The sequence below is a fragment of the Cuculus canorus genome, chromosome 4, assembly GCF_017976375.1.
Source record: "Cuculus canorus isolate bCucCan1 chromosome 4, bCucCan1.pri, whole genome shotgun sequence".
Lineage (NCBI taxonomy): Eukaryota > Metazoa > Chordata > Aves > Cuculiformes > Cuculidae > Cuculus > Cuculus canorus.
The window spans coordinates 49651035-49674414 of NC_071404.1; positions in this window are offsets into that span (position 1 = coordinate 49651035).

The following is a 23380-nucleotide window of genomic DNA, read 5'->3' on the forward strand; positions in this document are numbered from 1 at the left end:
AACTGAAACAAATTATTATTTATTATTTTGTGGACCTGGCCTGGTATGGGCTTGAATGTCTCCAAGCAGGTGATTGTCCCCACCCCGATGGCAAGGCCAGAAGGGCTGGAGAGCACGTGTGAACTTGTCTGGGGAGGAGGGACCTGCCTGAGCCTGTAACTGTCCTTCCCCCACCTGTTCAGGTGAGGGGCAGGGACACAGAGTTTAAATCCCCCCACTAAGGCCTGAAGCTCTCTGCGCAGCATTCTGTTTGTTTGTTTGTCTTCTCTTCCTTGTCTCTGTTTGTCTGTTGTTTCTGTCTGTTTTTTTTTTTCTCTCTCTCTCTGAGTCTGTTTGTCCCTCTCTGTCTTGTCTTGTCTTGTGTTTGTGTGTTGTGTATGGACGCCCATCATCTTCTGGACCCAACAGACAAGGAAACACATGCTGCTACATCTGGAGCTCATAAGGTGGCGACTATCGTCTCTTGCAACTATTTGTCTCTTGTAACTCCTTTATCCTTTCTTATCTCTTATATCCTTTTCTCTTTGCAACGCGTGCAGCTGCAGTGGGCAGGAACAGGCAGTTTTGGTTTGATTTCAGGATTGATTCCAGGAAACATTAGGGCTCTTGGTGCTGTTGGGAGCTCGATTAGGAGGTTGTTAGTGTTGCCGAGCGTTGCCACTGAGGGACTGTTTCGGTCACTTCTGCGGCTGCAGCTCCTCCTGTCTGTGCTCCGTCTCATACGGTTTGTTGCATACGGTTTGTTTGATCGTTTGAGTCCAGTGTTTTATGGGCATGCATCTTATTTAGTAAGAGATATATAGTGTTCACCTCCGCCTCTGAGTGATTTTTGAATTATCTGGGGGCTGCGCCAGGAAAAAGAACTCACTTTCTTTTGAAGTGGACCTCGACAATTATTTATATAAATAACTCTTTAATAATTTTTAATCTATGACGGTGTTATGCCAGTCCACATCTGTGTAGAGCACTGACATTTTTTTGTGAATTTAAATTACTGTTTTATCAGCCTTCTACTCAACGAAGCTAAAGGAACATCAAATTAGATGCAAATGCACAGAAGAGGGCTATTTTTTTTAATTTTGCAAGTTTTACAAAGTGTTTGAGGCCTAGAGAAACTTCTCCAATAACAACACTCCTATGAAGCTTGACTGTGTTCAAATTGATGGACAGCTTAGTCTGTGTGTGATGATAGTCTGTAAAGTGCCTGAGAATTTTTTCATGGTTACATCTGTTCTCCTATTCTACAGAACAAAAGGACAGGAATTTATTCCCTATCACAGAAATACCTCAAAAGCTTGGAGTGTTTTACTTGGAGTGAAACGCATTCAGCAGACAGCAAATTAATTCCTCAGATGTTTGTTTGATATGTATTATTATTTATAATGTTTTATGTTGTAATAACTCTACAAATGTTATGAATGTTGTTGTTGTAGAAAACGACATATAAGAGAATGAGCTAAGTCTTGATAGTTTCAGACTGAAAACAATACTAATTATAAAATTCATAGAATCATAGAATAGTTAGGGTTAGAAGGGACCTTAAAGATCATTTAGTTCCAACCCCCCTGCCACGGGCAGGAACATCACCCTAGACCAGGTAAATTGCAGATAATTAATCTCAAATATTATTCAGATGTTGGAAAAGCACTAATAATCAGCATAGTTCCTGTAATTCACAACTATTAATGATAAAGATGAAATACTTATTATATAAGAATTCGATTTCATTCAGAAAAATGCTGCATTTAGTGGCTCGGTGCAAGGTAAATTATTTGCTGCATAATTACACCTGTATGCAGTACTGTTTCAAGCAGAACACTGTTTTAGAGGAAGAGGCGCACATCTAGCTCTGCACTGCTGCATAACATGGATGTGCACCTGTCAAGCAACACCAGCTAGATCTAGTTTCTGCTTTAAATTACTGCAGTCATTTTCATCATTCTCTCCAGGTACAATAAAATAAAAAATGACTATAGTAGTGCTCTTTTTTTTGTTTGAGAAGTCAGATTGGAGAGGAAGTTGGAATGGTAAGGTACTGAAAAAAATGAAAAATTATAGTAATACTGGCTTGGGTTTTTGAGTAGTATCTCTTCCGTCCTTCATATCTGATTTGACAATTAGTTTTTTGCAGCAAAATATTTGAAGGCAGTGAAATAGACTGATGTACCAAAATACCTTTTGTCCAAAATTTCTCACCTCTATTCTGGAAAAAAACCCAGAATCCACATTCAGCAGACTCCAACAGACTGGAAGGACCATTTAGAAATGAGTACCTGCCCACAAAAAGAATGAGCTTTTGGAACCAGACACTATTAAAAGTTTCCTGCATAAATATCAGGACATGGAAATTTGCATGTATTCATAGACATTCTAAATATAATTATTACAAATATACATTCCAATATACATAACATATATTATATATATTACATATTCTAATATAATACACATTCTATATAAATATACATTTTAAATATAATGAATATATTAATATACATTCTAGTTAGCTTTTTTTTTTTTCCCTCTCAGGCTAGATGAATATGTAGAAATAATAATCCTTTCCTGCAATATTGAACAGTGCAAATAAAATTAAGGCAGACAGTCTGGGCACGAGTCTGCTGCCTAGGTAGATATATAGTGCCATTTCAGATGGCCTGAAGTGCTAAGTGTCTAACTGGTACTAACAGCTCTGCTCTTGCATGTGTACAACATAAAACTGTGATAAAATACAAATTTTTAATTGAGACTCATGCTCCTCCAGGGCAACAGCTAGAAGCTAGACATGGTACATTAGGACATCTAAACTAATAGTGGACTGGTTTTGTTTGAGCAACTGATTATTACACTCTATTTCAAATGTATTTATAAATTAATTAGAAATTCATTCATAAATTACTATAAATTTCCTTATCTTACCCCTTCAAATGCAAGTAACCTTCTAATTCTATTTGAATGTGTAAATTCAAGGCTGATATTAACAGGCATTTATATATATTCAGTAAAGGAAAATCTAAGACCCAGCAATCTGCTGAGAGATACCTTTTCCTTTGGAAATACCTGGCAGTATTTCTTAGTGATTGTTATTTCTGTTTTGATTGGAGGAACAGAAGAAATTGTGAGAGGGGGAAAGTGTTGTTACACCATAACAGCCACCCACAGATCATTTCTTTGGCATCCTTTGTGAAACTGCCTGCCCTGCTCTGTTAAAAAGTTTTAGCCAAAGTTACTATCAGCAAGGACTCTTACTAAGAAATTGGAAAGAAAAATATATTGGAAAACCTAATCATGTGATAGATAAATGATAGGGGAATCATCTCTCCTGTCAGTGACGTTTGCCATGAGGAACAGTTCTTAAAAAATTTCCTCTGTAGTCTGTGTGTGTGTTAACAGACATTTAGTATCTCAGAAAAAAACAGATGTTTGCAGCATTAAGCAGAAATAGCTGGAATGTTAGTGACATCAGGACACTGATATGTAAGAGAAAAATGCACCTAAATAAAAAGCATCCTTTTCTCCCTCAAATCCTGCATCCTCACATTTAGGTGTGATCATATAAACTGGTAGAATGGGTAATGTAAACATTAAAAGGAAGCTGTTGGCTGCAGCAGTTCTCAGGGAGGTGTAGCTAGCAGTTGGCTTGTCTAAGCTACACTGTTAGCAATGACAAACAGTCTGTTTTAGTCCCCTGCTTTTATTACACACTGCTGTTTGCTGCCAAAGGTTAACTTTTTTTGGTTGGCTTATTAGTGAATTAATCCATTCCAAACATCAGGGTTATAATCTACAGTAAAACATGTATGCAGCAGTAACAGCTAGCTGCCATCATGATTCATATACTCCAGTGATTAATAGGAAACAAAAAAATCTGGAGAACTTTTGTTTTCCCTCCTCCTCAGCAGCTGGCATCTTCTGCATAGCGCATGGCTTTCCTGTGCTAGCTTGGGTAGATTTAAAAAAGGCGATAAATGTCTTTCACTTGTGGAGGAGTTACATGTTAGTGCTTATCAGAGAAAGGTCTCTCTCTGTGATAACTGCTTCCAGTATTCCAATGTCTTGCTTCCTAGAATTACTGCAGTTATCATCCTAAACTTAAAAGTAACTTCTCATACAAAATCCTTTGAGGGACTGTTTCTCTAGTGTGTTCTCTAGAAATTACTCTGCTGAAGACTCTTGTCATATATCTTGCTTCTGTGGCTTCTGAGGTAACTTGACCCGTGCCAGACCTGGTTGGAACTGGATTGCTTTCTACAGCAGTTAGTTTATAAAACTAGTGAAGAACTTGGACAGTGGAGATTGACAGACATGAGACCAGAGAGTTGCCTTTCTGCCATATATTCCTTCTTTCTTCCTCATTTCGTGCTGGGACATCCCCTCTGTCTTGCGACTCCCAGCTTAAATTCCTTCAGCCTTTATAAGGGTAGGCCTGGAAAATCGGACACAGAGGCAACAACTGTTATTCAGTACTTCTATGAGACATCAAATGCTCAGTAGTTCCGAGGCTGAGCTAGGTGTTCCATAATATACCCTTTCCGGCTCAAAGGTAGTTTAGTGGTCTTGGGTATTTTTATAAGATCTCACATGCCGCATGTGTTCTACCAAGTAACAGAGAGAACATTAAAATTGCTGTACACTTATGGCAACAGGTGCAAATCAAATCATATTGTCTGTATCTATACTTTAAAGCTCAACTGTTTATGGGGACATAGTCAGCCAGCACTTAAAGATAGACCCCCAACGTGGAATCACAGAATGGTTGGGGTTAAAAGAGACCTCTGGAGATCTAGTTCAACCCCACTGCTAAAGCGAGCACACGTGGAAGCAATTGCACAGTAAAGTTCTTCCTCATGTTAAGGTGGAACTTCCTGTGTTCCAGTTTGTGCTCATTGCCCCCGACCTGTTGCTAGACTCTGCTGAGAAAGGTCTGGCCCCATCCTCTTGACACCTGTTCCTTAGATATTTTTAACTGTTGATAAGGTCCCCCCTCAGTCTTCTCTTTGCCAGGGTAAATTCTCCAGCCTATCCAGGTCTGACTGAATGGCAGTACAGTGTTTTGGTGTATCAGCCACTCCTGCCAGTTTTATATCATCAGCCAACTTGCTGAGGGTACGCTCTGTCCCCTCGTTCAGGTCACTGATGAATATGATGAACCAGACGGGGCCCAGTACTGACCTCTGAGGAACACTGTTAGCTTCAGGCCTCCGGCTAGAATCTGCACCACTGATCACAACCCTCTGAGCTCTACTATCCAGCCAGTTCTCAACCCATCTCACAGTGTACTCATCTAACTCGCGCTTCTAACGATTATTCTAAGTCCTTTCTTTCTTAAGAAATAAAAAATGCAGTGTTTTAGAGTGGGCTACTTCAGGACAAACCTATGATTTACTTCGTTTATCATTCACAAAACACTGATGTGGTTTTAAAGCCTTTCAAGAAGTTGCCTCCATACAAACTAGAGCATTGGGCTGTAAACTAGATAGAAAACCATCTCAGGTTTAAAAATGCCTCCCTTTGTTTGTTTAAGGGTCCCTTTTTTTTAAGAGATGTTGCTTCACTCTGGCTTTATCAATTGCTATGTAATTTTTACCGAACAAACATGTAATAAACCCACAGGAGTACATATGGAATATATACCTTGACCCATGTGGCATGTGTGCTCTGACCCTGGCACTGTGGTATCGGGTAATTTCAAGTTCTGCCTTCTGAAATAGCTGCAGCTTGTTCCGTAGCAGCATGGGCAAGTGGCTCCTGGGTCACATCATATGATTCAGACCTGCCATATGGATATTTAATTTATCCAGGTGGTTTTAGCCTTCTGTCTTCTGACATAATGAAAGATCACTGCAGACTTTGTGCAGTTCTCAAAACCAACTTCTACCTGTGGCATAACTTCACAGACACCAGCCCGTGAGCCCATAAAAGACTAAACTCACTTAGTGCTTTATCACTGAAACTGTGATATGTTTCCCAGTGTAAAACCTTCTGGTGGTAAACATATCACTCCGTGGGTTTTACATATGCATAATTAAAATATAATTAAAATCTGTCACTCTAAAAATCGTACCGATGATTGCTCAAGATCAGTAATACTTGAAACTGGCACTCAGAGAAAGGCAGGGTAGGGAGAGAAGCTATTTGTTCCTCTTCTATGTGGAATGAGAAAATTGTACATGCAGTTGTACATATATAAAAAACAAGCAAGCTCTGATTTTTAAACAAAAACAGCCCGAGCAAAAAAAAAAAAAAAAACAAAACAAAAACCACAAGCCCTACCCTGAACGCTATAAGAATGAGTATTTCTGATATATCTCTTGTATTTTGATATCTTGGAGTGAAAATCATCAATTTGCCAGACAACCTGGGTGAGCTGAATAATGGTACATCTGGGAAAGGGGTGTGTAGAGAAATGGCTGCAAAAGTATTATTTCAATTTCTTGTCTGAAACATTACCTTACAACATAAAGCTGCTGTTACAGAATTGCTTGATCATCACCACTTCTTGCAGCATCCTAATTGTCAGTGATATTGGATATTTTGGGACAGACTGGGACTGTCTAGGTAGTTTCTTACATAACAGAGAAGCAGAGAACTTCATTAATCCCTAGATGAGATGCCCTGATTGTTCCCATTGTAGCCACTCTTTCAGTGTGGCTCTATTACTGCACTGTAAATGCATATTGAAGGACTGACAGCTGCATCTGTGCCTGAATTAAGTCTAGCTACAAAATTGTGCTGCTTTTTGGTACTAATAGCAGAAAATGGTATCGTCCTTCAGAAGAAGTACCTTGCAGTCACGTAAGGAAGTTCTGAAGGTACCTGAGGCTCTTTGGCCCTGCATTTGTCTTCTAAAGTGTGGGTTCCTTGATAAATTAGTCCCATCCAAGCGGATTCTGTCGTCTTAAGGCTGTGGCCATCGCAATTCTAGTGTGCTACATCTGCAGTTTTATGAAAGATGGTTGCTCTTCCAGGCAGTTTAGAGACCTTTATTCAGTGTGATGGCAGATTTAAGAATTTAATGCTTTATTGTGGTATGTGGGGGAATAAGCAATACAGTGAAGATTCTATCATTATTAATTGAAATACAAGCTTCTAGAAGCAAAAAGCTTTTTGAAGTAACTTCTTCTCCCACTTATAGATTTAGACTTAGAAAAAAAACCCTGCCTAACATCCTGCAACAGTACTCTGTTTACGGCATGGTACAATGAGCTTTTTGATACACCAGAGCCTAGTCAAGCAGCTGATACTTAAATTTCAGAAAGAAGCCATTGCTGAAAAACATGTCCATTCTCTGCTAAAATAAGGACAAAAATAGAAGAGAAAGCTTTCAATAAGTAAGCATAAGTTATGTGTATGGTAAACAAAAGAAACACTCCATAACACTTTAAGATTAATTCACCGCTTATTTATGTTTATTTATTTTATTTTTTTTTACAAGCTCTTCCACAAAAATGTAAATACCACCTATGGCACTTTCCTTACCTTTTTTCATCAACATCTTTACCAGATTTCGTTTAATTTTTAAGATCAGTCTCAAAATAGGCTGGAAAAGCTGACAGAAGTTATTTTCCCCCAGTCCATGTTGTAACTTAAGTTTATTTTAAGGACAAGTTGATCAAAGCTTCATAAGCTGATGTTGTTTGTAAAGGGGAACCACATACTCATCTCCCAACCATCAAGGTGTAATTTTTTTTAAATTGTAACCCAGGCAAAAGCTTTTGTGTTGTTGTGCGTGTGGTGCTAGTCGGGGATTCCCTTCTTTTTTTTTTTAAATCCTTGTGTCTTATTGTCTTGTGAAGAACTGGGATACTGTTTTTCATAGTCTGGAGGAACTTCACCATGCCTCTGAAAGCTTGCAGTAGGAAAAACGTGCTGTTATTCAGCTTTCCTTGTCAGGGATGTCCTGCATTTTCAGAGTAAGAATGCCTGTGTTTTGGTGGCTTTGCTCAGGTTTGGAGAATAAGAATGAAGAAGAAAACAATAATAAAAAAAAATATTATCAAGCTAAATATGGCTGTGAGAATCTGCCTTTACAAGGTCAAGGGGAATTTGTCCAGTTTCTCCTCTAAGAAATAAGTGTAGTAGAAAAAAAAGATACTTTTTCTCTTAAAACTTACATCCAAATGAAAATGTCAAATAACTTTCTTTAAATGGTTTAAATGCACTAGCAGAAGCAAAGCTCTTCAGCTCCTCACCTTGTTGTGTTTTGAAGGCACTAAAGTTCTCCTAAGCAACACTTGACTCTCATATTACCGATGTTCAAAGTGAGAAGGTGTAAAGGAGGACCTAAAATCAGTTACCTTGGTATCTCAGCACTATCAGCTTTGTAAGTGTTTTAAAGTTTTAACTTTAAAACAAGCAGAGGGAAAATGCAGACAATTCTCTGCCTCCTTGGTTTTCTTAGGAATACTTTCCCTCTTTCAGGTCTTCTTAGCTGTTAGTCATTAGAATACAAGGTTAGATGGGTAACAATATGTCTTTGGCTGTGCTTCTCACTATTCACCTAAAAAAACAACTGCAGAAAGTCACGTGCTTATTTAAGTAGAACTAAAGTGCTGAGTTTTCTTGGCATCAGAACTACAATGGCTGGTTGCAGTATGGCTTGGTAGAAGCAGAACAGTGTATTTGTATCAGGAAAGAGCAACTCCCTTAAATGTAGCTGCTGTGCCTCGTGTATGTCAAATTGTCATTTTCTGGACTAAATTTGACTAGTAAATTATTAATGGTTGCACACATTGCCCTAGCAGCTATTGTTAGAATTTAACAATTAAACAATTTAACAATTTATTTGCACTTAATTAAAAAAAAAAAAAATCTAGCAAACAGCTCAAACAGTCTAGCACAAACATCAGCTATTTTCCTTGAGCCCAGTCTGAGGACAAGGGTATCACTGGTTGGAAAGCAACCTTGTGTTGTGGATTAAATATAGTTCTACCAAAAACTTTTTAAAAAGTTGACTTTTTCCTCTGCTTGTGTTTTCATAAACAGAGCAATAAGGTTAATTCATGTTTTACTTTAAGTAGAATGCTTAAATATGTCCATAACTTAAGTGAGTAATTTTATACAATGTCAAGGAGGAGTCATGTATTCTGGTGAAGCCTATTGGACGCTAATTTGTACTTTGAAAAGCAGAATTTATAATCCAGCCTTAACGGATTTTCTGAGATTATGCTGTGGCTGTAGCATAAATTGCATTTCTTGCATGTATCTCTTGCATTCAAGCACTATGCTTTTAAAAATGCTTTCTCTCAACTTGCCTGTTTAACATCTGCTCTTGAAGTGGTGATGATGACTATTACACAAAGTGCCTGGGCTGAAGTTTTAATCTTCATATAATAAAGGAAATTCCTTTATTTTATTCATGGCAGTCCAAAGGATCTAAATTCTTGCAGATTTATTTTTAAGATAAATCTTTGTCATCTTCTTTGTGTTCTGTGTGTGAACTTTGAAGGTTTTTTTTAAGAACCCGAGGTGACTGGAGAGAGATATCTGCTGAAACTGATTTTTATTTTTTTTAAATATTCAACAGTAGAAATCAAGAAATGTATCTTGAATGAAAATACAGCACTTTGACAGTAAGCATGAACTAAAGTTAATTTAACATACTTTTTGTAATTAATTAAAGAATGTATGATAAAATTCTGCTTTCAGATTGGAAAACCATGGGAGTTGGTTTTAGTATTTTGTTGTTTTCAAAGTGAGACACCTTAACCATTGACCTGTATTCATGGAATGTGGGGAATCTGACAACAGATGGTTTTCTGCGGGGGGATAAAAGGCACGGTACTTGCAGACATACTTTTATGCTTGCAATCATCTGGACTCCCAATTAAGCATTATGTCTGGATCCCTGGTCATGTTCTGTCACAACAGGCTCTGTATTTAGCCAAAATCAATTTTTATTTTTTTTTGAGAAAGAAGAAATTTACACTGGTGCAGGATGTCCTACTGGCAATGGAATCATGTGACTGTACAGAAACCCTCTCAGGGAGCTCCTGAAACTGTCATCAGTGACAAACTGCAGAGAGGGCCAGGAAATAATATTGATGAATGTGATTGCATAAGTGATGGCACTTGAAAAATACTGGTTTTCCTAATATGAAAAAGTATAGCCATACCAGTGTTATTGCAAAATATGATCAACATCTAACTGCAGACTTAGGCTTGTAATTTCTGGATATTAAAGTATGGAGCAATTCTTGATCCTGCTTTGTCAGTTTTAATCTTTGATGGTGAAGAACTTTTCAAAGCCTGTCCCTAATGGAAATAATGGTTATTGTGTAAAAATAAAAGCAAGTTGCTATACTGGGAATGAAAAAAAAACCCAGAGCTGTACTTGCCCTTGTCTCTTCTTTTCTGTTTAGAATTACAAAGATGTTGCTTGCCAATAATCTGGCTGACAGTCACCTTTTGAAGGTTATCACTTCGTAGTGGGCAGAAAGCCCAAACAGGAAGGAGAAATATATACTTCTTTCTTAATTCGCAAGGACATCTGCTGGATTTCTAGCTTGAGAGAAGAAAATTGAGAAAAGGAGTGGGTGGACACAAGAGCAAAGTACTAGACATAAAAATACCAGGGCTTCCAGGAACAACAAGGGATACCTTAAAATGCTGAGAGGATTAGATCTTTGGCGGTTGAAGACTTCATTAGCCCTTTAGTAGTTTTGACAAGTGCTTTCTCTTTGTGTTAGGAGAATAATATGTTTTTCCTTTTGTCTTTCTAGGTACCGATATACCCCATAAAAATACTCTTTCTGCTCTGTCAGTACATATATGCAATTACAGTGACAGCATGTCAGTGTGCACTACATGGCAAGTAGTAATACATATAATTTTCTCCAGTCTATTACTATTAAAAAAACTTTTAACATATTATCTGTGATTTTTACAGCATAGGACCATGATAACTCTTCCAAACTGACAGTTTTCAGCTAGGATGGTGTGTATTCTAGGTGACTAGCTATTCTTGATGTCTTTCTCCATGCAAGGGCCATCTGGAAGGATTATCCCCCTCCAAGTTGAGGGATGGCACTGTAGTAGCATATGCCTCTGCCTCAGTCAGGTATCAAGCAGCATTATGCAAGAAAGAGTCTTTGAAGCTTCAAATGCATTGTAAGTGATGTGTTGTAGTGCATCATAGTTTGGATACTGAGAGCTATATAAGAAATAATACAATCTCAATACTGGCTAACCTCTCAAATATTTGGAGAGATGTGTTTTTTTCTAACTTATTGCTATACCTGAACTATCATTTGCTCCTGAAGCAGTTCATAGCAAGTTTTTCACAGTCTATACAATGTCTGAAACTTGCACGTGCCGCTATCAGAGCTATCAATATTTGCTTTAGTTCCTTGTGGGTTTAGAGTACTCCAGGTTGTAAGAGAAGGTTTTGTCTTGAACTTTGTAAAATTATATTTGTCAAGAGTAGTAAATTGAATCTAGTTCTACTCAGATTAGTTGGCACTTGTTTCTTATTTGAATGACTGAAACTATGAACGCTAATTTTGATACTTTGTCTTGCATTGAATATGGACGCAAGTTCACAAACGTGCAGTACTGATACGGGATCTAAGTGATCACCTTTCAGTGTCTCGGAGTTAGATGAACTACCATTACTGTACTTTGTATTTTAAAAAAGCAGACTTTAAGTGTTTATTTCTGCGTTTTAGTCTAGAACAAAATTGCAAGAGAATAAAAAACTCATTAAAAGTTCAGTACAAACGAAGAGTGGCTAGATAGCCCACCCCCTACATAAAAAAATACTTCAACAGCTTTCGAATAAAGTATTAAGTCTTACATACAGGAATATTACTTGTCTGCCTGCCCCCACCTCCCCAATCTCCAACCCACACAAGAAGCAAAACAAAAGAGAATCCAAGACAAAGATCTCATTATTGCATTCTACCTTTCAGTAGACAAATATGCAAAAAACAGATAGAGGTGCTTGTTATAAAACCATTTAGCACTATTATGAAGCATTCTTTTCCATCGTGGTGTTTTGAATAATAATGTACCACAATTACAGTTATATGTTTATAATGAAAAACAAATGGTTTACCTACTGCAATGGAAAATTCTGAGAGGCTCTTAGGGACAGAAGGGATTGGAATGTGCTCCCTGAAGTTTTATTTCTCCTTTTCCTTCCCCCACCGACAGGTTTTAAGTCAAAAGTCTTGCTGAATTGTTTTCAATACTTCTGTACCTTGATGTTACAGAAGTTAAGTTTGCACTGGCTCTGTCCAGCTGCTCTGTCTACTCATTCCACGCCAGTGGCAGTGGGATTTGGATTTTTTGATCACTGTTAAGGGGATCTCTATGAAATAGTAAAAGGTGAACTCTGAAAGTTCTTTTTTTCATAACCGTGGAACAGGTTTCCTCATTTTTTAATATTAGGAATACATGTGGCTTTTCTCAGTATGTTTGTTAGTTAATTGTAGGGTTGGATTTTTTATGCACACATTTACACTTAAATGTTTGCAAAATCCAGAACATCCTGAAATGTCTACGCTTGCGAAGTTTTGTCTTGTATTTAAGAAAATCTGCACCTCTTATTAAATACGTGTTTCATTTCTGACCCAGTTTTTTCTTATTTTTCCTTTACTGTTAGAAATGGAGGAAGAAAAGCTAGCATGTTGTCAGAAAAGCTGTCAAAAACCAAAGATTTAGTTTTGCCAATAAGACAACCATGATAGAGGGCTTGGCGGGTTTTTTTGGCAGCACTGTGAAAAATAGTCGTAGCTGTGAAAATAGTTGTAAAACATATGCCTATTCAGTAGGAATTCAGTTAGCAAATTGCTAACTTTTCTTGGAAATCAAAAAATGACTATAGGACCATATGACCTTAAATTTTAAACAGTGTCAGCAATAGTCCTATTTGTAAGTGGTACGGCTTTTACCCATTAATAAGCATACCATCGCCAAAGTGCTTTAATAATAAAGACCTTTCTGCAGGTTTGGTTGTGTTATTAGCTGTGTTTAGGGACTGGGTTTTTTCTTTGCTTGGCTCTGAGAATAAATGCTTGATTTCAATTCATGTTCCAAATAATTAGATAAGGTCTCTTGTTTCTCTGTGCGTCTGGCTACCTAGTACTTCAGAAAGAGAAGTGTGTCCTTCCTTTACTTTTTGTACAGACAAATTTTCTAAGACAAGAAGAAAAGTGATCAAGAAAGACAGCTTATAAATCATGGGGTGAAAAATATTTACTTTTTAGTTATTTTTACTTTCCCCAGACTATTGTAGGCATTAGTTTTTCCTTATGAATGATTGCTCTTAAGCAAAACCAGGAGGATAAATTTAACTTGCACTTTAAATCTTTGTCATTTCCAGCTGTTTGTTCCCGAATGAAGAGAAGAAACACTCCTATTGCTAAGTCAGCAGAACTTGCTTACGGATTTCCCAGCAGGATCAATATATGCAGAGGGTTGGACTAATTTGCAGAAACACAGCTGAATGCTCAACGCCTGCTCATTAATATGTTACCATTTCTCTTATTCCACTGGGAGCATGACATGAGTCCTCCCCATGATAGCTATGGTTCCCAAAGGGCATGAACTTGCACCTCTGCTATTTGCTAAGGAAAAGGATTGCTCTTTACAGTTAATCAAGTCGTGCTTCCTTTGAGAGAATTTTTTTCTGTTGCTTTGACTTTGAACAAAGAGGAGCAAGGACTTAAACTGGACTCGGCTAATTTGCCACTTCACAATGTAAGCCAAATTTTAACTGGTTTCAGTTAGTATCTTTAATTCCTTTCTTCATTTCTGGAGTTCAATGTGACTCCTGAAAAAAACATGCCACCTGTCTGGCTCTGCAGGGCAGCCTGGCCCTTCCCTGGGGGAATAGCACTGAAATTAGTCTTGTCTGCAAAGTGTTGAATTTGAAGAAAAAGAATATATGACAAGAGCTAACAACTCACTTGACTGTCAATATTGGTTTCTATCTTTTCAGTAATGACTAGAAGAGTAGTAAAGCAATTTCAGATAAGAGCACTTTGGAGGAGAAAATTATCTTTATTGAGGATCTGTAAACCACTGTAACATTTTTCAGTTTCCTTATATAAGGAATGTAGGCATTGAAAAAATGATCCATACATCATGACATTCGATGCATGATAATACTTTTTTTTAAGTTATTTGATCAGAATTTTTTTCTTTACATGATTCAAAGTGCACAACGTGTATCAGGATATAGTGGAAACATTTTCCAGGAATGAAGCACATGATCCAAAACCTGTAAATGGGTACAAATATTAGATTGATCAAGTCTCTCTTTAGCATTAAACCATGCTTGTAAATTCCCTAAATCAATGAATGCTGTTTCTGAGGTTATGTCACATAAATAAAGTCAGGACATTAATTATCCTGCTGTTTCCCACAAGTCGGCTTCTGGATATTGCTGCAAATGATATAATTTAAATATAATATTGCTACATATGTCCTGAAAGTTCAATGTGTTGCTCTTTTCCCTCCTATTCCTTTGGGCACCCCTCAACAAACCCTTTTGAACAGAGTCCAATAAACACTACTACTGCATGTTTTGCCCTTCTTGCTCCAAAACTTACTTTGACAGTATACACATTTGTCCATTTATTCAGCTCGCTTTATAAGAAACTTCTAAAGAATACATGGATTTGATGTGTTTTGGAAGACGGGAGTAAGGTCAGCCTGGTTCTCTGAAGTGCAAATAGCAGACAACGGATTTGAGAGGATGTAAAATCTGTTGTGTTAGTAACTAGACTAAGAATTTCTGATTAGTGCTTTCTTGGTGAGGAATTCATAGAACTAGTTTGATATTAACAAGGTTGCTAAACAAGCAGCAGCCTGGAGGTGATAATACAAGGCTTGTGTTTGGGAGGAATTTACATGCTTTTCTGTAGAAACAGCCAAAAGCTAGAATACTCAACTTTCTAATCTCTGATAAAAATGAGGAATCTAAACTTTTTGATAACACTATCGAGAACTATTACGTCTCTCCGTTCTTCCAGCAATCTTTCTGATACTTGTCTTTACTGTTAGTTTTACATAACATGACTTCACAAGTATTTGACCTATATATTGCATTGCGAGAGCCGCCAAATGCAATACAAGGAGAAACCAATAGAAAAAAAAAAAATTAGAAATTTGGAGCATGAGCGCATTCTGATGTGAAAAAAAAAAAAAAAACCTTGTTGAAATTTAATTTATTTTGACCCAACTTCAGTTTCTAAACTTAGGTAGCAGATAGTTGAGGCAAAACAGAGGAAAACAAATAGTGGGTTTGGAAAGACATCTCATGTGTTGCCTTTTGTTTTTTTTAGTAAGAAATAATTACTTAAGTCATACAAAACTGTTGTGGCAGGGAGGAGAAGATTGTGTTCAAATGGGCCATTTAAAAGATGCACAGCAACTGGTATGAATTACAGGGAAGCCTGAACCACAAAACATGCAGTTCAGTGAGGAAAGTCTCCAGAACTGTTAATCTGTCCAAGCTATGATAAGAAGAGAGTAGGACAGCCACACATATAATAATAATAATTATTTATAATAACTTAGTTATTTACGTCAAACATATCAAGAGAATAAATGAGCTGTTATGACAAACAGTCTAATAGATCCTCAGGTCTCATATCCAGGAAGGAAATTTGTGTAGTTTAGAGTGAGTCAAGTCTGACACAAGCTTAATACCTCTTGGCAACCAAATTGTGCATGCATTATAGACATTATTAGCCTTTGAGGGTTTTTTTATAGGTACATGTCATTGACTACAAGCCTTCAAGAGCCTAGTAATGTGTTTAGAAAGGACTAAGCACTTGGAAAATATTGTTTAAAATAAATAAATTGGAACTATAGATGTGGAGTACTAATCATTGATTCTTCTGTGACAAAAGCAAGCTTATAATGAAGGCATAGAAAGCTTAAATTATACAAGGAAATTCTGAAAGATCTTAGGGAAACGTGCTCAGATTAGTGCAGAAAAAGTACCCAACTATGTATTAAAACCTCAGTTGTGTTCTTTGCTTTCTATGTCCATGCAATGTATTTAATTTTAAAGAAAGGTGAAAATCAGAAAAGAGTCAAGAAATGCCCGAATTTAAAAGAAAGTATTTTCAGTAGGACAGTTATAATGAGCAAATAGTCATGAAAGGAATTTAAGGTCACCTTTTTGACAGGGAAACATAAAAAAAAATGAAACAGACAAAAACCCCCACAACCCTACCCCATCCCCAAACCTTAAAAACCGAACTTCCAACATGCAAGCTGAGTGTAAAGCTAACCATCTGGGAAATCGGAAGTACTCCAAGAGTAGGATGGTACCACAAAGGGATTTGGAGAGCAAACTGCTTTCTGATTAACTGCCATGCCCCCGGGGTTTATCTTACTTTGTGTCTGATGAGGACAAAGACTTGGACCCTGGAACAGGCTAACTATCTCTTGACTTAAATGAAGGCTCTACACTTCCTGCAGTGCTTTGAGACTCTTCAGTAATAGTGTTTCAGGGAGATGCAGCAGCTATTTTATAGGTACCAGGTTAGCCCTTAAGTAAGATAATTGAAGTACACCTTTTTAAAAGTATTTTTAAAGGTGGAAGTATAAGATGTTACCTTATTTTTAATAAAATATTACACTTAAAATAATTTTTAACAACAGAACCTACTTTTCAGTTGAAGATCAGAAGTGTGTCAAATTCAGGAGCCTGGGGAAAACCTCTTACTACATGTGGCACAGTTTCAGTTAGCCACAATATCCTTTGAGGACTAGGATGCTCAGGCTGCAGATCCATGATCCTAAATGTTGTTACCAGCTTTAACTTTTCAAGCCATGACAGAAAGTCTTGATAGCAGTGGAGTGCTTCTTCTACTGTGCTGGAAAGCTGTGCTAGCAAAAATGATGCTATTTAGCCTGCTCTTGTGAAATTCAGTTAAACCTATCCATCTCTGACTCATTTTGAACTAAAAGATAAATAGTCAAAGTATTTTGTTTTTCTATTATATCACAGTGAACAGAGTTTGCTCCTAGTTGCAGCAGGTGGCTACTTCCTTCATCTACCTAGTGTCACTTCAGGCAATATTTTGTAAACACATAATGCCATTTCCATGCCTTTTTCTTATAGTCAAATGATAAGACACTGGAAGTAACAATGGCAGCATGTGATATTCTCATTGTGTCTGAATTCACATTGTTGTGCCCCTTACTTCCCAAATAGTCAAGCAGAACTAATTTAGGAAGGAGCATTTTGGAATCGTGAGCTTGGACAATTGCTTGGATTATGCAAATTAAAATTAATGAAAATATATGTGAATAAATTCTACTTCTTAAACAATTCTATGCTAAGTTAATTTCAAACCTGTGCACTTGAAGGCGTGTTTTCAACTGATGTGCTTTTTGTGTATATGTGTGCCAAGCAAAGGTCAAAAGGGGCTTTTATACTTAGAGAAGCTGTTGTTGAACTTGGAGTCCACTGAAAGAACTGATATGCATCCCTGTAATGTACATATTAGAAGACTCCAAGTCTGTTTGTGAAACATTGGGTATAGCAATCTCAGATTTTTTGGTTTTTATTCATAAAACTTCTACGTTCTAACAAGAAATTGCATTGAACTTCTGTTCTTCCTCTAACAACAGAACTACTGTATTTAAAAAGATTGCAACTCTGTGGGGAAAGTTAACTAGACAATTTTAGTTGCCTCAAGGAGACAAGGACTTTGTCATAAGTTTCCCTTTTCCCTAAAACACTATGTTCACCAACACAATTCTTCTGGTAAGAATGAAGGAATCTATCTCTATGAAACACTCTGTGGATAGTCTAAGAATGCTAATAATAATTTTGATTCTCCCTCATCACACAACAATAAGGCTACAGGCAGCAGTAACTGGCAGTGATTATTGCTTTGCTAAGGCCCTGAGATTCCTTTTCCCAATAATAGTAATTGGAGGTGCGCATCATTGTGAAAATTGCTTGTAAGTGTTAAACTAGGCAACCAGCGCTGGAACCTCTACCAATATGGTTCTATCACATTCACTGCATAACACTTACTAGTGTTAGCAATGTGTATAATAGCATATGACAAAAGGCAGAATGTATAATGTTCCATCAAATACTCTCTCTAGTCACCTTGTAGAAATAAGCTACAATACAGAGGCAACAGGCTTCTTTAGGAAAGAAAACCACAACTAAACTCCAAAAATGCGTTCAGTTTAGCACTTTTTTGGCAATTAGCATGATTTATGATTTCAGTGAAGTTTTAACAATGATCAGAGTAATTTCAATTAGATATTAGTATCAAGTAAGTTGGTCAATGTATAGATTTATACAAGGTTCAGTAGATGGAGTCGCTTCACTCTAAATCAAGCTGTATTCTCAGGGTGACTCTTCACTTGGAAGGCAGAAGCGGGGAAATTGTCGATTAGGTAGCCAAGTATGTGAGATAACATCTGTTTAAAGAAGTAGTGTTCACATCTCTAAGGTAGCGAGATAATTCTGTTTGAGTTAGTCAGTTTGAAGGATTCTTATAAAATAATGGTAAACAATATTCCAGTGAGGAGGGATGACGATAGTAAGTCAATTTATAGCCCCTGGAGGCATTCAGAAATTAAGAAAGCCTATGAAATATGATGCTGTGGGTTGTGTTTTTCTCTAATGGATGCATCCCATTATCAGAAAGGCAGGAATCCTGAGAGAATGACTGTCAGGAACATAACAATAACAGGTCAGCTGGTCAAAGAGAGAGAGCAAGCCTTCAGATGTAATCCTGAGAGATGTTTGAGAAGGCTGTGTCAAACTCAGTGCTGTCACAAAGACACAATTTAAGTATTCTAACCTATACTTGAAGACAGAAGGTCTCAAAATCTTTCCTGTGTTGGCTTTTGCTCTTGACTAATGTCAGTCAGTCATAGTCGGATCAGCCAGTTCTGCTCAATAAACCTACAGAAAGCACTAACTATTTGTCTTTTTCTGAAACACTTTTCTGTCACTTTGATAAGCCAATCTGTTTCACTGAAGTAAGTGCTAGACTTGGAAAACTGGAACACTGTGAGGGCACAACTTAATGGAAGAAGAAATTGGTGGAACAAAATTATTTTTTTTTTTAGCTCTTACCATCATCTTTGGATTAAGCAGTTTTAAATTTCATCTTATTGTTCTGAAGCATCTTATAATTGTTTGCATCTCTTTGGTCTATAGCACACTCAATTTTGAGGGGAGAGCAGGGAGGGAAAGTGATGGCAAAAGACATATCAATATCGCTTCTCTCTTTCTTCATCTGCACCATAGTAGGTCCTTTACAAAAGATGACTTTTACAAAATGTGCAAATATGTACTTTCAGTTTGCTAGAAAGCTTAAAGACAAACACCAGGAAGCACTGTACAACCTTCTAAACTAAAAATCTTGAACAAAAACAGAAAGACAAAATCTTTATTCAGCTATCCTCCTGCTTTAAGATGAATTTGTGTGTTGCATGCGGAGGCCAGTGCCTGACTTGTTATAACAGTAATGGAGACTTTTGTGCTCTATTCCCACATGCTGCTATAATGGATGAACATTTTTATCTCATGTGCAATCTGCAATTAAAGACAATCATCTGCTCAAATCTCTTTTCCATTAATGTCAAGTGAAATGAAACCTGATAGAAATTAGTTCTGTAGAGGACACTGGAAAAGTTGATTTTGGAAAGTTGGATTTTAAATGTGTCTTTTGCTTATGCATAACAATGTGTTAATCTAATGTGTTAATCTAATGCATTGTCTGTGGAAACAGAATTCTGGAGGGTTTCGTAAGGTGGAGTTTTTGTGAGAATTTGTAGCTATGTATTGAAAATATAGGACAGGTACATCTGCCCAAAACAATGAAGTTTTATGTACCATATTCTCCTCTGTGCAAAGTCTTGACCATTGGCAGTACATAAGTGCAGTAGAGGTGGGGAGGGGGAATTAAAATGGTAAATGGAGATGATATTACAGATAGAAGAATAAAAGAGATGGTACACTACTCTGAAAATATTTAAAGATTTGTAGTGCCTTACATCTTAATTAGGAACACCCAGTACAGTCAAGGTAATCTGGAGATTGAACATTACTATCAAGTTCATTTATGCTACAAATATGTCTTGCAGCTAAGCAGCATTACAAAATAAAGTTGTTTAAGGTCTTGGTTCTGGCATATAGAAAAATATAATGGAGAGAATAGTGGCTAAGCCTGATTTCAAAAAATAATATGTAACTATCAGATGTTCCATAATGCTTCAAAGATACAGTCCTAAAATAAAAAGTAGTAGAGTAATATTAATCAAGGTGAAGATGATAGAAATCTGACCATTTATTTCACTGTATTCAGGTTCAGATTTTATTTCCTTGTTACCTTACTACTAGACATTTTTCTTTTCATCAGATTTCCACCCCCTCATGGTGATTTATATTTGGTAGAATCTGCCTCTGATGTAAAATGGTGTAATTGTTTCACTCTATCCTGCTTTTGTTTGGTGGAGTTTTTTTATTGTAGGACAAGATTTGCAAAAACAGAAGGTCAACATGTGATCCTGTTCTTTTCACGTGGACAGTAGCTGCAATTATGTCTCACCTATTTGGGACTAGTTTCTGTCCATGATCATATTTAAACATACCATGATATAAAGCATCATCTTTCTAAGAAATAACGCAGAGATCTTATTTTCTGTTGACTTATTTCTGTGTTAGTTTTTCCACCCCGCAGGTTCACAAGGATGACCTTTAATATGTGCCCAGTTAGTTCCCTTGGTTTCTTCCACAGACAAGGACAACTGTTGTAAATTTTTGCACTTTCTTCCCAAACAGAACGTTTTGGGTTGAAAGGGACGTTAAAGTTCCAAATGCAGTTTTCAATATTTCATGTTGCTATGCAAGTCTTAACCACAAAATATAAAAATGTTGAACTTGCACATGAGTTTTTTAGGGCTTTTTTAAACTTATTAGTTCTTAATAAGTACTTGTTACCTTCTTGTGCACTCTCCTTAAGGGATATTACCGTTTTTTCTCAGTTTTCAGCCACTCGCTGACTCGAGGTTTAATGCCAGGATCCCCATTGCTCAGTCCTCCCACTCATTGTATTTACTATGGGACGCCACATTCCCTGCTCCTACACAAAGCTGTTAAAGCCTTCTTAGCTCATTCTTCCCAGCTATAAAAATTCTGTTTGCCAAATCAGTGCTCCCCTCCAGTCATTCACCCCAGGAAATACAAAATGTGCAACCGTTTCTGTAAGCTAGCTTCTGTAATTCTTGTATCTGCTGTCCTCTGACTATGTTTTCTCCCAAATGTTGTTTTTAACCCTTCTCTTAGTCACTCCTCTCAATCTGCCTATTTTTGCTGTCCTTCCCACTCTGATTGAACTCTCTGCTAGGATTCATATTACTTCTTCATTTGCTGTACTGCTGTTGTTCTGAATACTGAAGTCTCTGAAGACAGACATGAAAAGGAATATGCAGAAAGGAGTAAGAAAAGCCTCTGAACAACAAAAATCAGGCAAGGCAAAGTCCTTAGTATTTATTATCAATAGTTTAAAAATATCTAGTTACAACCCTAATATAAATTTTGAATTTTATGTTAGATCTAAAAATTATAAATGTTTCTGTAAATCACCAACTTTTGAGAAAGCTTTATTCTTTTATTTTTAATAAAGTAATGTAATTCTGTAGGCAGTTTATGAACAGTGAAGAATAGGTCCTTTTTTCATTCTGAAGTATTATGCTGTCTGAAGGAATTAGTACAGGAAACAAACAGAGTTCCCTAAACCTGTTCTCAGTTACAACTCTAAAAATACAGAGTAATTCCATAGCAAAAAGTGAAATGATTCTTTTTTTTTGAGATTGCTGCCTCTTAAATTCAACACAGAAACGTGGATACCTGTTAACCACCCACCTGTTTCTCAGAGTAAAAAAGTCAGAAACACAGTACATATTGTTTACAATATTTTTCAGCTGACTAAACAAAATAGAGTAAAATATTAATGCAAATTGCATGTCTTGGATGTGCAAATAACCTGTGAAATTTCACTAAATTTGTGCTGGAAAATGTACTTTTTATTTTTATATAACCTCTAAGCTTCTTCCGATCCCTTTTTCACTTAAACCTTTTTTAACTCTACATTTGCTTCTAATTATTATCCCTTTCTGTGCTGTGTCATTCAATGCAATAGCTTTTCAGAATCCTATAAATTTTAAGCTAACAATGGCCTTAAGACCTGAAGGGTATTTTTGTCTTATGCTTATGAAATGTAATTTCTCTGTAGTATTACATACTAACTCGAGGCATCTCAAGACAGAAAATGTAGTTTCTGTTCCACCTATTTAAATTCTTCTTTCCAATTCCTCCTAATACTAACAGTCAAACTTATCCAAAATATAAAGAGTTTTTCAAAAAACAAATTCAGGACTCCAAATCTCTGTTTTCACAGATTATTACTTCAGTCTCATCTACTTTGTAAACACCATTCTGAATGAGTATTTGAAAATCATTTTTCAAAACTTCTCTTTTTTTCTCTCTGATAGCATGTTGACTACCAACTAAAAGTAGGACTTTTTTATTGCCATCTTATTTTTAGGACTTATTTTTATTGCCATCTCTTTTCTCATATCAGCAGAGTAAAAAGATGGTATTAATACTTAAGATCAAGAACAAAAAATCCTATCCCACCTACACTACAAATTCTTTAATGTAAGGACCGTTTCCATGAATGCTCTTCAAAAAAACCCATACCGTCTAGTATAATGTATTGTCTAATAAACTCTGACCCGTGACTGACTTACCCAGTACTGTAAAATTTGAATACAGTTTGTTTAAGTTGGAAGATAAGACGCTTAGGTTTTGTAGTGCCTTCTACCCTAATTTTTTTTTTTTTTTTTTTTAATAATCAGGGCAGTACGTACTTCTGGAATTGTGGAAAGAATGTGGAACTGAAACTGAAAGATAGATATTACCTCAGTGGAAACAAACACTGCTATTTGAAAATGAGTCAGAAGAAGCTGTTTTATCAGTGGAAAAAAAAGTGCACTTAAAGTAATCATGACATTTTAAAAGTAATTTGAAATGGCAAAAGACACTTAAAATGTGGTAGGAACGAGAGATTGTGGATAGCGATGCTGTAGTGGAATAACAGTACATTATAAATGATACATCTCTGTTTGCTAGGCCTTCCCATTCTTTGTTCAAAGCAGTAGGCTTTTAATGCTAAAAAAGCATAGAAATGGAAGAGTATGGAAGAACAGTGAAAAAACTAGCAGTAGTTTGATCGGAAAAAAAAAAGTTGATTGAAGAAAGGAAAGCCAAATGGGCAAAGGGAAAAAATAAAAAGAAAATGAGAGAAAAAACTCAAAGCAAAGTGTAAGGAAAGAGAAGACAGTTCAGAGGGAGAGAAGAGGGTTCCTGGGTGCATTTGTAGGC